The sequence below is a fragment of the Trachurus trachurus genome (assembly GCF_905171665.1).
Source record: "Trachurus trachurus genome assembly, chromosome: 8".
Taxonomy (NCBI): domain Eukaryota; kingdom Metazoa; phylum Chordata; class Actinopteri; order Carangiformes; family Carangidae; genus Trachurus; species Trachurus trachurus.
In genome coordinates this window covers 22274502-22290803 of record NC_139905.1, presented here as the reverse complement: position 1 = coordinate 22290803, position 16302 = coordinate 22274502, and the positions used below count along the sequence as shown (strand labels likewise).

The 16302-nt window shown below is 39.5% G+C and overlaps 1 protein-coding gene across 1 annotated transcript in view; it reads left to right on the top strand.

The window, feature by feature from the left end:
- Positions 1-16302, top strand: part of LOC310989691 (protein shisa-8) — a gene marked incomplete at both ends in the record, with an annotated part of 138972 nt that overhangs the window by 31905 nt on the left and 90765 nt on the right. The window lies entirely within an intron of this gene.

Here is a 16302-nt window from a genome sequence, read left to right as displayed (position 1 = left end):
GTTTTTGATACAGCTATTCATGTCTGAACCACTGGTGAAAATGTCCAAATTGTGCCCAAAATGTCATTTTTCATCACAGCCTCAACTGTCTTGGACATGGAGTTCACTAGAGCTTTACAGGTTGCCCCTGGAAACCTCTTCCACTCCTCCATGATGACGCCACGGAGCTGGTGGAGGTTAGACACCTGGCGCTCCTCCACCTTCCATTTGAGGATGTCTCACAGATGATCAGTAGGGTTTAGGTCTGGAGACATGTTGGACAGTCCATCACCTTCACCCTCAGTGTCTTTAGCAAGGCAATGCATTTACACTGTGCAAATTTACACTGTTATAAAAGCTGTACACTGACTACTTTACATTGCATCAAAGTGTCATATCTCCAGTGTTGTCACATGAAAAGATATAATAAAATATTTACAAAAATGTGATGGATGTACTCACTTTTGTGAGATACTGCTTACCTGATTCAGAATTGATGTGCAGTCTGATAGCTGGTCTTCCAACAATGTGATGATCCACCGGTGTTTCCATTTAACTGGTGACTGTGTTATCTGGTGGCCTCTCGTTGTAAGACATGTTACGAGATTTGAATGTGTTGTGGAGGTTCATTGTAAGGAGTGTATGGTAAACTGGACTGAATCACTTATGGCCGCTGGGTGGCATCGGTTAGAATGCACAAGCCAGATGTTCCTATTAGTTTCTCGATTGCTGATTTAGAATGGTGAGTGTGTGGGTGAAATGTGTGAAAGGTACATGAAAGGTGTCTGGTTCTGTAACAGAGAACAAAAAACAGTTATCAGAACAGCTTCACAACAGCTAATATACAACAATAATACAAGCACATGTAGGAGATTTCTTACTATTAGCAACTAATAATCATTAACGAGCTAACTGATTAGCAGCACTGTCAATATAAATGTTCCACCTGCTGCATCAACCCACCCTGCGGAGGCTCTTTTTCGACAGCAGGGGGCGCAGTTCTGATGGTTAATTCTTATCTTGTCCACAGAAAGAGCCCAGTTAAAAGGTTGAGGTAAAGAAAAATAAGTAGTCTGAATGCAACACTGGACTGATACCCGATCGTCACTGACATCTAAAGCCTCGACTGGTAACAATTATTAGGGCAGTTGTGGTGAGCTAGCTCAATACTAACTTCGGCTAGCGGTAGCGGTTAGCATCCGCCACAAACACCATCTTCCCAGCTGACTATAATGGCATAACGGCATAACAACAGAGGCTCCCGGTGCTGCTGATGGCCGGCTATCGGCCCACGCTTCTCTCGGACAATGTCCTTTCCTTTGTGGTCCTCATAACTGCTGCTGTCTGTGGCAGGAGGCGTTACACAGTTCAGCCCCAGAGGAGGGGCCCAGTTTCAATGTTTTGTTTACAAACTGCAACAAGCAATACTCCAGACTCTACTTTTAAACTTACACAAATGTCCTATGTATTTATAAAGTATTAACCCTCACCTTTATCCTCCTTCTTCTTCTGAATTCCCGGCAGGTAAACTTAAATTATGGCCAAAGACGGTATATAAAAAAAGACCTTCCATGACGAGTGACCTTCCTGTATGATGTCACGTGGGCTTCTGCACGGCCACGCCCCTTTAGGGAGACCAGAGGCAGCCTGGAGTGTGAACACAGATTATGGTCGATCCTTTCTCCCTACAGTCACTGAAGTAACTTTTTGACTAATTTTTCACAACAGTTTGACACGAAAATGGCAATTTTCAGACTGACACATCAGGAGAAAATCCACTTTGTTCAACACCTGTCTGTCTCTACGACACACTCTCGCGAGATTTGGTACAGATCTCCTAGGCAACGTCAAACAAACGGCCGCAAACTACCCTGAAAATGATTTAAATTATTTTGGTCATGCTAAATATGATTGTTAGTAATGTAAATATTTAATGTTATCATAATATAAACATCTCACTTTTATCTACCTACAAATTGTATAAACCAACACAATAAATGACTATGTTCTTCAAAACCTCCGCCTCTTTCACATTTTAATATTCTTACATAATTCAAACTGTAGATTTGATTCTGTTTGAAACAAACAAAAAAACACACAAAACTGTCTACGACTCAGCTAACGTTACAACAACAAACATTCTGTACAATCTCATGGTTTGGAAATGCCACGGAGGCACAAAAACAAATTTTGAGAAGTCACAATTACAGTCACAATGCATCAAAGCTGATAGGAACTTCCCAGCCTTGAAGTGCATCTACAAGGGCAGAGTCCTGAAGAAGGCAAACAACATCAGCGATGACCGGAAGAACTTCCTTGCCTCCTTATTTGAACTGCTGCCATCTGGGCGACGGTACCACCCACCATCATTTACAAATTACAGAACAAAATATTCATGTGCCACAAGCTATAAAACTATTTAACAGCTGATGTCATTTTTTTTATTGCATGTAATTCATGGCATGTGTCTGTGTGTTCTCACTATATTGCCTGTTAGTTTAGTGTGTAATTCAGTGTCCATTGTTAATGCTGAAAACCAACTTCCCTATGAGGACAAATAAATCTCTTCTTCCAGTCTTTGATTCCTAATAGTGAGAAATTCTGAATTTTGTAAGTTTGCTGTAGGTCAGTATACAAAGCATCAAGCTGTAGCTACCGAGCTCATGAGTTCAATTCCTGCCTCTGGCATGATGTCACATGTAATATCCCTCCTAGGAATATTTAAGTATTTTCTATTCTTTGTTATTCCTGTGCTTGCTTAATTTGTCAATTTCTTCTGATAATCCAATGGCTTTCAGCATTCACCTAAGGTTGTCCAATGATAACCTGCACCTCTTGTGTAGCCTTAACATATAAGTCCAACCCAAAACATGGGCTTGGCTGAAGAGGGTTAATGGTCTCCTGGAGTCGGGCCTCAATCGCTGCCTGAAGTGGTGCGTCAGCCTCCGGTACAGTGACAGGATTTGAAGGATCGACAGTACCCACAGGTCCGTCCCAGTCAATGCCAAATGCGTGATCATCAACCTGTTAAGAAATCACGTTTTCAAATGTTAGATTTAGTTCTTCTAGATAGGGTAACACACATTTCATATTAGGCTACAGACTGAAATCCGATGCATTTCAAGTGCCAATAGTTCCATGACCCAGTGTGATGGGGTTATCATTTTTATGATATAGAAGGGAATGACTTAGTTATTGGCCAATTGTTTCTACTAACAACTGGGTAGTAACAGATTATTCAACTCAGCAAATACACCCCACATAATTTTCTTTGCCTTCCAAAAATACAGTATATGAGTAGGGTTCTAAATTAACGCTAACCCGCCAAATGCAGGTTAGAAATCATTTTGCTGGTTGTTAATAAAAACTTAGTATCCAGTTTGCCCGCACAAAGGAAAAATGTCAACTTTTTATTGAGGCAGCAAGCGCAACGCATCATGTGTCAAATACCGGTTCCCTGCCCAGCTGTTCCTCCCCTACTGTTTCCCAAAGAGCTCTGCCCCCAGATGTAGAATGTGTATAGAAGAGAAAACCACATTTCAGGACCACTGACTTGTATCATCAGAACATACAGTTTTGCTCATAAGTTGACATACCCCGGCAGAATTTGTGAAATAATGGCTATATTTAAAAAAATATAATTGATAATGCAACAAAACTTTTTTTATTCAGAGTTAGTGGCTGGGGGAAGCCATTTATTAACACACAATTGTGTTTGATCTTTTTGAATCCTAATCATAAATGCAAACACCAAAATGGCCCTGATCAAAAGTTTACATACCCTCAAAGATTTACCCTGATAACATACACACAGACAGGTTTAAATGGCTCCTAGGGGTAACTGCCCAGCCTGTAACTTGGTTGCTTGTAATCAGTGTCTGTGTATAAAAAGTAAATGAGATTCTGGGCTCGTGACAATCACCTGCACATTTCATCCATTGCTTGTTACAGCCCTATGTGTATTAGTGTTATGCTGTGTGTGGTGCCTGTGTCTGTCTCCCTCTATGCAATCAGTGTGTGTGTGTGTGTGGAAGAGTGTGTGTGTGCAGGTGTGTGCTGCCGGACCACATGGCCGAAGAGGATTGCTGCTGATTGGTGGATGGGGGCTATTTATGCTGCCTGGTTCCGGCCTTCGCTTTCTCTCCCTCCCTCATCCCCAACCAAGGCCTGATGTGTGAATAGTGTCTTTGCAACCTTTTGTTAAACCTTGTATTAAAGTAGCCCGTAGGAATGAGAAGCCCTTTACTTTAACCCTTTTTCTCCTGTTTTGCATCTGAGTTAGGTTAGATACCTGTGTTTTGGTTTTCTTTGTTTTGAGTAGGACAGATTAGGGAGAACTGAGATTTTGTTTGTTGTTTTGGGCAGTGTTCTCATCTCCGAGCAAATAACGGCTACTGTTTAACTTGAAAACCCTGCTCTTGGCCACTTTTCTTGGGGATGGGAGGAGCGAGGGGGCTCAGGTCATGTTGCGCATCCAGTTCCCCTAGGCTGGGACGTAACATGCTGCACTGACTTTGCTGGATTCTGAGCCACAGGGAAAGCAAAAGCAGTGTCAAAAGTCCTGAGGGAGAAGGTTGTTCAACTTTATAAAACATAAAAAGGATATAAAAAGATATCCAGAGATTTGAGAATGCCAATCAGCAGAGTTCAAGCTCTCATAAAAGTGGAAATTGAGTGGTTCGGTTGATACCAAGCCACGGTCTGGTACCATCAAAAATTTGTTGGTCAGACTCCCTAATGATCTTTTTATTCTGGGATGTTGCACTGTTTAATTGTAATCCCATGAAAAATAAGAGAGAATCTCATTTACTTTTTATACACAGACACTGATTACAAGCAACCAAGTTACAGGCGTGGACAGTTACCCCTAGGAGCCATTTAAACCTGTCTGTGTGTATGTTATCAGGGTAAATCTTTAAGGGTATGTAAACTTTTGATCAGGGCCATTTTGGTGTTTGCATTTATGATTAGGATTCAAAAAGATCAAACACAATTGTGTGATAATAAATGGCTTCGCCCAGCCACTAACTCTGACTAAAAAAAAGTTTTGTTGCATTATCTATTATATTTTTTTTAAATATAGCCATTATTTCACAAATTCTGCCGGGGTATGTCAATTTATGAGCACAAACATGTCCTGTGATTTTCAGCCTCCTTTCATATTTAATAGAGGAGGGACAATACCTGAAAGTAATCCTTTCTGTTGTCAGTACTATAGAGGCTAGAAACATAATATTTTCATGAAGATTGGGAAACAAAGTTTAGTTTTACAAATGTAAATAATCTCTGTTAATTTCAGTGGAAAAATCTGGATAGTGGAAATTCTGTGGCTGATCATCAAAAAAGAATACTGTACATGAGTGTACCAAGTATGAGTTGGTCAGAGACATATATATATATATATATATATATATATATATAATATATATAATAACTGTGTATATATACAGGTAAAAGCCAGTGAATTAGAATATTTTGAAAAACTTGATTTATTTCAGTAATTGCATTCAAAAGGTGTAACTTGTACATTATATTTATTCATTGCACACAGACTGATGCATTCAAATGTTTATTTCATTTAATTTTGATGATTTGAAGTGGCAACAAATGAAAATCCAAAATTCCGTGTGTCACAAAATTAGAATATTACTTAAGGCTAATACAAAAAAGGGATTTTTAGAAATGTTGGCCAACTGAAAAGTATGAAAATGAAAAATATGAGCATGTACAATACTCAATACTTGGTTGGAGCTCCTTTTGCCTCAATTACTGCGTTAATGCGGCGTGGCATGGAGTCGATGAGTTTCTGGCACTGCTCAGGTGTTATGAGAGCCCAGGTTGCTCTGATAGTGGCCTTCAACTCTTCTGCGTTTTTGGGTCTGGCATTCTGCATCTTCCTTTTCACAATACCCCACAGATTTTCTATGGGGCTAAGGTCAGGGGAGTTGGCTGGCCAATTTAGAACAGAAATACCATGGTCCGTAAACCAGGCACGGGTAGATTTTGCGCTGTGTGCAGGCGCCAAGTCCTGTTGGAACTTGAAATCTCCATCTCCATAGAGCAGGTCAGCAGCAGGAAGCATGAAGTGCTCTAAAACTTGCTGGTATACGGCTGCGTTGACCCTGGATCTCAGGAAACAGAGTGGACCGACACCAGCAGATGACATGGCACCCCAAACCATCACTGATGGTGGAAACTTTACACTTTACTTTACACTTTACACTTTCCTGAGATCCAGGGTCAACGCAGCCGTATACCAGCAAGTTTTAGAGCACTTCATGCTTCTTGCTGCTGACCTGCTCTATGGAGATGGAGATTTCAAGTTCCAACAGGACTTGGCGCCTGCACACAGCGCAAAATCTACCCGTGCCTGGTTTACGGACCATGGTATTTCTGTTCTAAATTGGCCAGCCAACTCCCCTGACCTTAGCCCCATAGAAGATCTGTGAGGTATTGTGAAAAGGAAGATGCAGAATGCCAGACCCAAAAACGCAGAAGAGTTGAAGGCCACTATCAGAGCAACCTGGGCTCTCATAACACCTGAGCAGTGCCAGAAACTCATCGACTCCATGCCACGCCGCATTAACGCAGTAATTGAGGCAAAAGGAGCTCCAACCAAGTATTGAGTATTGTACATGCTCATATTTTTCATTTTCATACTTTTCAGTTGGCCAACATTTCTAAAAATCCCTTTTTTGTATTAGCCTTAAGTAATATTCTAATTTTGTGACACACGGAATTTTGGATTTTCATTTGTTGCCACTTCAAATCATCAAAATTAAATGAAATAAACATTTGAATGCATCAGTCTGTGTGCAATGAATAAATATAATGTACAAGTTACACCTTTTGAATGCAATTACTGAAATAAATCAAGTTTTTCAAAATATTCTAATTTACTGGCTTTTACCTGTATGTATATATACACAGTTGTGTTCAAAATAATAGCAGTCCGACATCACTTGCAAGATAAATCACTGATTTTGTTAGAATTTCAACTTTTTCTCGAAGGTTTAGTAAAGGTATAGAAAACCAACAGACCCAACAGGCATGACGTGCATGCTGCTGATTCTGTGAAACTGAATCATTTACTGAAAGGGGCGTGTTCAAAAAAAATAGCAGTGCCAGGTTCAATTATTGAGGTCATTGATTATGTGAAAAAAAATAGGTGTTAAACAGGTGGCCCTTATTCAAGGATCAAGGCAACTGATGCTGCATATGCTGGCTGTGCATTTGTCCTTGAAAAACAGAGTAAAATGGGTTGTTCAAGACACTGTTAAGAAGAAGAGCATTCTTTGATTAAGAAATTCATAAAAGAGGGGAAAACCTATAAAGAAGTGCAGAAAATGATAGGCTGTTCAGCTAAAATGATATCAAACGCTTTAAAATGGCAGCCAAAACCAGAAAGACGAGGAAGAAAAAGAAAAACGACTATTCGAATGGATCGGAGAATAACCAAAATGGCAAAGGCTCAGCCAATGATCAGCTCCAGGAGGATCAAAGAAGATCTAAGATTGCCTGTGAGTACTGTAACAATCAGACAACGTCTATGTGAAGCCAAGCTACCAGCAAGAAACCCCCGCAAAGTCCCATTGTTAAAAAAAATACATGTAATGAAGCGGTTACAATTTGCCAAATAACACATTGACTGGCCTAAAAAGAAATGGCGTAATATTTTGTGGACTGATGAGAGTAAGATTGTTCTTTTTGGGTCTAAGGGCCACAGACAGTTTGTCAGACGTCCTGCAAACACTGAATTCAAGCCACAGTGAAGACGGTGAAGCAGGTGAAGCATGGTGGTGCAAGCATCATGATATGGGGATGTTTCTCCTACTATGGTGTTGGTCCTATTTATCGCATACCAGGGATTATAGATCAGTTTGAGTACACCAGAATACTGGAAGTAGTCATGTTGCCGTATACTGAAGAGGAAATGACCCCAAACACACCAGCAAGCGTGTAAAAAAAGATGTCAACACTGCTATTTTTTTTAACATTATATTTCTTGACTTTCTGTAAAATATTATCAAATTAAATTACTTTTTCCAATTTTCTTGGTTTGAAATAGAATGTGCAGTGTCCCCAATGCAGTTGTGTTCCTTAAAATACAATTTATTTGAAGAATTTTGAGGTTTACTCACCTTTTTAAACACACTGCTATTATTATGAACATAACTGTATGTATATATATATATATATATATATATATATTTTTTTTTTTTTTTTTTTTTTTTTTGGGGGATTCAAAGTCATATGGGAAAAAAATAAAATAAAAATGGTCCATGCACAATGGCACTACATTATTGTCATGACAACTTACTTACCGTGTGTGGGGGGGATCTCTGATTCAACAGAAGACCAGATATCCAAAGTTGTTGTGGAGACTTGTTGCTCTCAGATGACATAGGATGGTTATCCCATGTGTCTCTAAACAGCTGAAGGTGCATGTTGATCCTTGGAATCATCACATAATGCAGGCAGATGACATGAATGTCAAGGTCAGGGTCCAGCTCACCAATGTCCTCCAAGTGGCGGAAGGCTACATAGTAGTTGGAGCTTACTATGCACCACAGATCACGCCACAAACGTTCGATACGTTGATTGTGCACACTCTTTCCCGTTATGTGGCTCCTTCGCTCTGTGTGGAAAGAAAGAAAGAAAGAAAGAAAGAAAGAAAGAAAGAAAGAAAGAAAGAAAGAAAGAAAGAGTAAACAACAGGTTATCCACTAAACCAACTAATTCTCTCAGAGCGTCGTTTTAAAACATATTGTGTGTAATTCAATGACATTAATAAGTCATTATTTTTTATTACATTCTAAATAGGACATTTTTTTAATTTACAATCCAGTAAATAATTATGATCATACAAAATAAAAAAAATAATTCAAATATATTCATGTTGATAGACAATTTGCAAGGTTTTTCCCTGTGTGCTTCACATTTCCATGGAAATACATGGGGTGTGACTAATAAATGAAAAAAAATCAGTCACGACAATAGATCCCTATACTGTATGTAATGGGACCTACCATTACAGCACATAATATGACCCTTAATAACGACCTAGAAACAGAAAGGATTTTCTAGTCCCAGCTGACATTCATGTTTTGTTATCGTGGTCTTTCACAGACTAAATCAATACTGCACAAATGAACTAAAAATGCTTCCTTAAATTGCCCGAGTTAGTTCCTCTCACAGATAAAGCTTTGACAACTGCAAACTCTGCAAACATTTCAATCACTTCTGATTATTTAAAAGGCCAAATTTAGCAAAGAAATAAAAAATAAAAACATAGAGGTAATCGCTTTCTTTTTATCCAATGAAATATTCATCTACAGGACATATTTTTAAATACATTTTCACCACGGTCAGACCTTCTCAGACTTTGTACACATAATGAAGGGAGAATACCCTCTCGGCTAAAATGGGGCAGTTTACAGCATATTAACTTCAAAATGTTGATTTATTTGTTCTATTAATGTTACTTTGGCATTGTTAATTCTTGTTGTCAGATATTGACCCAAAAGGGCAAAACTTTTTTGCACAGAGGCACTAATCATGCAGGTGTTTTGTTTTTCTTTTTTTACACTGCAATTAACCCATATTGATGCAAGTCAAGGAATTGCAACTCAAATAACAGCGTGGATATTCTTTGAATGTAGACTATGATATGAGAGCATCGGCCAAGGTGGGGCGTGTCAACAAGGTTCTTCCACAATTAAATACCTCAGTTGCTCTAGTATCAGACTGAGCTTCTTTAATGAGTAATAAATAACGTTCCATAAAGATAAAAAAAAAAAAAAACATGTTGCCTTGGAGATGGATACAACAATATGACATGGCAAAGTAGTATTTGTGCTGTCAGGCATGCTGTCATGCTGATTTTTGTATGTTCTAAATTTATTGTTGACCAATTAGATTTCTTGGTCGGAAATACTTGTTGTACAATGGTGCATATTGGTATATATTGACTGGATGTCTTTGACATACATAATAACATGATAGGCCTACCGGGTCCTCTGTCTGGATGTTCCAGCATGTATCGTGCTACATCCATGTTCTCTCCACCTTGATTGATTGAATTGAAATTAACAATTTCAGAATACAGTGATAAAGGTACAGAATCTATGCTAAAAGAACAACATTTTTATTTTATTTTGATCTTTACAACGCAATACACGTAGGGATAAACATACAACCCGCAACACGTTACATGTAGCGTACCTTTGTCACTCCGCACCCGTTCTGGCAATCCGAATTCATTGACGGCTGCCAAAAAGCTGCTGAAAACTGTAGATGCCTTGTTGTTTGTGCTCGCTTTAAGGAACATTATCTTGCGGCTGTAGCCATCAATGCCACCGTGAACAACAATTCGCCATCTATCATAAAAGATATCATAAGCCATTGGGAACACAGTGATCCTAAGGAGCCTTTTCCTAATATGACTTTTGTTAAAAAAAAATCCATAAGGCTGATTTAAAACAGACAGATAAATAAAGTAAAGACTACCACAGAATACATAATCAATGAATGATACATTTCTAAATGATTCAGACTTTTGGACACCTATAGCAGGAAATATTACTGTAGATGCTCAATACAGATTCAAGTACCTCACAAACACAGTAAATAAATAACAACGCTGCTTACCGGATTAACTTGTGGTTCCCATCTATATGCCAAAGTGACAGAGGAGCAGCAACTCGATATGGTCGTCTTGGAATCAGTTTTTGATGCATTCCACGCAGCATTACTCCCACGGGATCAACAGCTCTCAGAGCGTCGCGAATTCTGCGCCATTGTACCCTTTAGAAAGGCAAAGTGACAATGAATTAAATGTTTCATCAGCATACAAAGGTCAATGCATGCGCTGCTTCCTATAGCAATATTGTCTCACCTGTGGCCACATTATTAAAACTAAATCCAAAGTGAAGTGATGAAATCAAAATTTACAATGTGTGCACTGTGCACTTGTTTGGTTCTTCCATCTCAAACAGCAGATGTCATACTTAGTGACAAAAGTTTTACTTTACAAGGACAGAGGGAGTCGCGTATTGGCAACATCCAACTTTCCACAACTGTACTGTTTTGTAATGCAATGGTGGAAATGTGATACTACTTAAGTAAAAGTATTAATACCACTATGTAGCAATAATCTGTTACAAATTCTTTACTCATCCATACACTCACTCATACACTGTATTGACTAGAGTTACATATTAATGTAGATAAAGATCTGTGTTATTTAACCATGTAAAGGTGCAGGCTGGAGGTTGAAAAACATTTTTACCAAATTAACATGTTTACCATAAGGACTTGATTTGTGTCAACTCCGTCAGACACGCTCTGATTTATGTTTTAATAGTGTTTAGTACTCTGATATGCAATAAAAAGTGAGATATAAACTTAAGGTTTAATTTTACACTATTATGAATACAGATTTCTAAAAATTAGCATTTTCAAACTTTATCTTTTATTTTTGCCACTATAGAAAAAAAATCCTAAAGTGAATAACACACAAGGGGATGTAGATCTGATGATCCTCTATTACTTAAACAACAAAAACTGAAAAAATAATTATTTGTTTCCCCCAAAAATTACAAAAAATTACATCTGACGGGGCTGATGAAGATCTGATGGAGCTGACCGAGTTGACAGAAACAGAGGACACCACTTTGATGGGCAGATTTTTGTGGAAAATATTTTTAGATGTTCATGGCATGCATTGTTTTATACATTTATAACCCTTATCTTTGATTTGATATAAATGTTTTCACAATTGTAGAGGTTTTTTAAGTTTTTTGGGGATGGTGAATATTGTGACCTATTGCTGAAGACAAGACAAATAACATGGGCCGTCTAACCACTGGTCATATAATTAAACAAATATCCCCCCAAAAAGGAATTATCTAAAAAAAATCACCTCAGTATTCACAAATCATTTTGATCTAACTTTGTGAGTATGTCAATCCTTATTCATTTCTTTATAAGACTTTTCTATGTGGGACATGTTTTGACCCGACTCAAGAATCAGTGACATACATACATACATACATACATACATACATACATACATACATACATACATACATACATACATACATACATACATACATACATACAGATGTGCCATCTTAACATAATAACATAATAGTCACCTGATGTTATTTGACTTGAGAAAGCCCCACGTTACCCTCAGACCTGAACCTGGACAGTTAGCCAGAAACTTTGACACCTCTGCTCTCAAGTCTGTGTCGGAAATGCTGCTGTAAGTGTCCATGACTGTTAAGCCATATTGGGTCATACGTCTACGTATAGTGGAGACGCTGACGTTGAAAAACCTGGAAATTTCAGGTATACTGAAATTAAATTCCAACAAGAACCGAAGTTGTTCTTCCGGTATGTCGAAAGCAGGTCTTCCTGGTTGTGCAATGTGAAACATGAGCAATCCATTTTCGTTCAGTTCTTCGAGGGCTAGGTTTAATTTTTGGAATATTTCTGGAGCATTTTGCAGCTCTGGAAAAGTGGACAAAATTTCAATCACACTCTCTACTCTGTTGATTGATTGGTCTATAATCTCAGCATCTGCTGATTGATGAATTAATGTTTGGCTGACAGATTCCAAGACATCAGCAACAGTGTCCAAGACGTCTTGGGCAACAGGAATTGATTCTCTGAAAATAGATAAGAAAAACAATGTTAACAGAGAAAATTTTACATGTGCATATACATTTTGGATATAGCAAGGCTTATGTTTTTTTCTGTCCTGCTACCAGGTTAAAGCGTGGATTTTACCATGTCCCCATTCATAGAGGTCTGGTGTCTGCTGGGGTAACAACATCAGGGTCAGGGTCAGACCCAGAAAAAGACTAGACAAGCTCATCAAGAAATGTAGCTCTGTGATGGGAGAGAAGGTGGAGTTGGTGGAGGCTGTGGTTAAGTGGAGGATGGTGTGTAAGCTGATGGCCATCATGGGTGACCCTGAACACCCTCTACACAAGACTCTCACAGGTCAGAGGAACAGCTGCTGTAACAGGCTCATCTCCCTGACCTGCAGAACATAAAGGTTCAGGAAATGCTTCATTCATGCTGCCATAAAGAAGCACAATGCTATTAGTGGTTAAGGGGTGGATGGGGTGTAATCTGAAGGCATCATCTTATCATATCATTATACTTTGCATTTAATATCATAGAATTTTAAGTTATGTAAGGTACTGGACAATTAGAATTTCCATCCAGGGGATGAATAAAGTATTTTTTCCACACTTCTTGTCTTTTGGCTTTTGGAGGACTTAGTTAATGTTTAGTTTAGTTTTGTAGTATTGTCAATTCATTATTAAAATTTTAATGATTTCTGCTAAAATTAGTATGTTTTTCTCTCTAGGCCCAATTTCACTGAACGACTGGCCCATTTCACATGACCATTGCATCTTACCTCCAGAGGGAACATCTCGATACTTTAACTCTCCAAAAACAATTATACTTTTTCTTTTCTTTTTTAACATGGAAACATTTAAGATTTTAAAAAATATTAATGGATTTCATGCATTGCTTTTTTCCAAAAGTGGCCCCTTTTACCCAGAGCGATTGATATAACAGAGTGGCGACAGCTTTTGATGTCCATGTACTGAAATCACCACATTTACGTAAATAATTAAATGTTTTTCAATGAACCGATCAGTCTTATAAATTGTATTTAGTTAAGTCACCGTGCTTACTGTACATGGCAAAGATTATTACCACTGTATGACTTAAAATTGGTCGGTAACTATTGAATCAACTTGGCGCAGGAGTTTCTTGCTGTGCAGCCATAGAAACAGACGTGGTCCAGCGCCACGAGGATGTCGGCCCGCAATGTTCTACAATGGAGTCCTATGGGAGTGTCTGTTATATCAACCACTCTGGTGTAAACTAATAGCTGAGCTACTATATACAAAGAACTCCTTTTTAAACATCGCTTGCCCGATGTTACATACCGGCTGGCTATTGAACTGTTGTCCATTATGCCCACCGTCCTTCTCGGTCACAGGAGTCTCCCGCCACGATCACCGTCTCGTCTGCATGGATGTATAGCTCGTCTGCCAGTAGAACATGGATGTATTATACCGGAACTCTATTAGCGATTTTATAACTTCCGGTTCACCGTACTTGTTCTTCTTCGTGGGTATCGACTTCTAAAAGCTGTAGGTGTGTTTAAATCACAGACTGTAAAAAATGTTTTAGTTTAAATGAGTAGATATGATCGGCTTGAATGAGAAACGGCAGTGATCGTCAGTTTTTAAGAAGCTCCAACAACACTCCACCGAAGCCAAATACCTATTTACGGAAGCGCATTGCATTCACTTGATAAAATAAAATTTAGACACCTTATCTCGTAATTACGAGATCTTTTCTCGTAAGAAAAAGGAAATGTCTATAAATCCGCTCTTGTTGTCTTAATAGATGAATGCTACGGTGGTGCAGTGGTTAGAGCAGTTGCTGCTTATACAGGAGACCGAGGATCGAATCCTGGGTGGAGCACATCGTTCTCGTTTTGTATATTAGGCCACTGTAGCCTGCCCTACATTATTAGACAGCGGGGGGACACACCGGCCCACGTAACCGATTGTGCCGTTCATACACACCAAAGACCCCGGTGCCTGGCCGCCGCCGCTGCTCTAGTGGCGGCCGGGCACCGGGGTCTGTGGAGCGGGTTCATGAAGCCTGGTTGTCCCGACATGACTCAACTCACAACACTGTAACGTTATGTTGTGTGTGTTGTAGCCGAAAAGTAGGCTACAACACACACAACATAACGTTACAGTGTTGTGAGTTGAGTCATGTCGGGACAACCAGGCTTCATGAACCCGCTCCACAGACCCCGGTGCCCGGCCGCTGCTGCTGCTGCTGCTGCTGCTGCTCCGGACGGGAAGGCGAAGCTCACTGCCAGGATCACCGCCGGAGCAGCGGCGGCGGCCGGGCTCACACCCGGGGAAGGCGATCCTGGCAGTGAGGGTGTGTGAGCCCGCCGCCGCCGCTGGGGGCGGCCAGGCGGGGGAGGCGATCAGTGAGCTTCGCCTTCCCCACCCAGGGAAGGCCATCCTGGCAGTTAAGAGGAGAAACTTTCTGCGTTAAGTTCAGGAGCAGAGGAGCGGCTCGCGGCTGCAGCTCAGTTCACTTCACACACTTTTGGAGTTTGTTTTCTTCCGGTAGACGTAAATACGTAACACGTGTACCCCCTGTCCAATCAGAACGCTTCCCGACCCCCAGACGTTAAGCAGAATTAAATAAAGGCGATTTAATGTGTTTTCCATGTTAACCCCAATTCTGAATTATTATTTCCGTGTAAACTCGAAGGAGAATATTTTAATTCCAAACTATTTAATTCAGAATAATTAATTCCGAATTAAAAAACATCATGTAAACAATAAGCCCCATCACGGGATTCGATCCTCAGTCTCCCGTGTGAGAGATATCTGCTCTATCCACTGTACTACCATTGATACTAATTGAGACAAGAGCGGACTTATAGACATTCCTTTTTCTCTATCTCATAATTACGAGATCAGGATCATAATTACGAGAAAAGATCTCGTAATTACGACATCAGGATCTCGTAATTACGAGAAAAGTTCTCGTAATTACGAGATAAGGTGTCTAAATTTTATTTTATCAAGTGAATGCAATGCGCTTCCGTACCTATTGCATGATGTTTGATTTAAACAAATCAATAGAGCTATCAAATTAAAACAGGTATTTTTCAGAGGCCACATATTACACACAATCACATAGGCTACTCTTTTTATATAACCATGAGAAAATGCATTGCCGATCGATTAAGCAGGCTTGGAGTCGAACCCGGGCTTACTGGCCAAATGCACAGTGTAGAAGTCTGTGTATAGCTGTAGAAATATAAGCACAAAACAGGAAACATATGCCACGCAGTCTTTCTGTCAGATGTATTAAAACCCCACTTAAGCAGCCTACTTATATTCACACGTGTTTTTGTTGTTGTTGTTGTTGTTGTTTTTACATCACGAGTCCTTTGCCCATGCCCCTCACCATAGATGACACACCCCCAGTTTTTGCATAGGGTGAAGTCAGGTAATGGGACACTTTTTGGTATAATGACAAAACCATCATCAAATAAGGTACTCACTCCATTGATGTTTGTATCATTTATCACAGATCTCTTCAATATTTCTGTGGTGAAATTATGTTGTAAAGTGTGAGAACTTAAGCGAGGACAAGAAGCGAAGGTAGGCTACTGGAGGAGGACAGAGAATTCCAGCGCTCTCTGCCCCAAGTCTTATCCAAACTGCCGTCATAGTGCAAATGAATCAG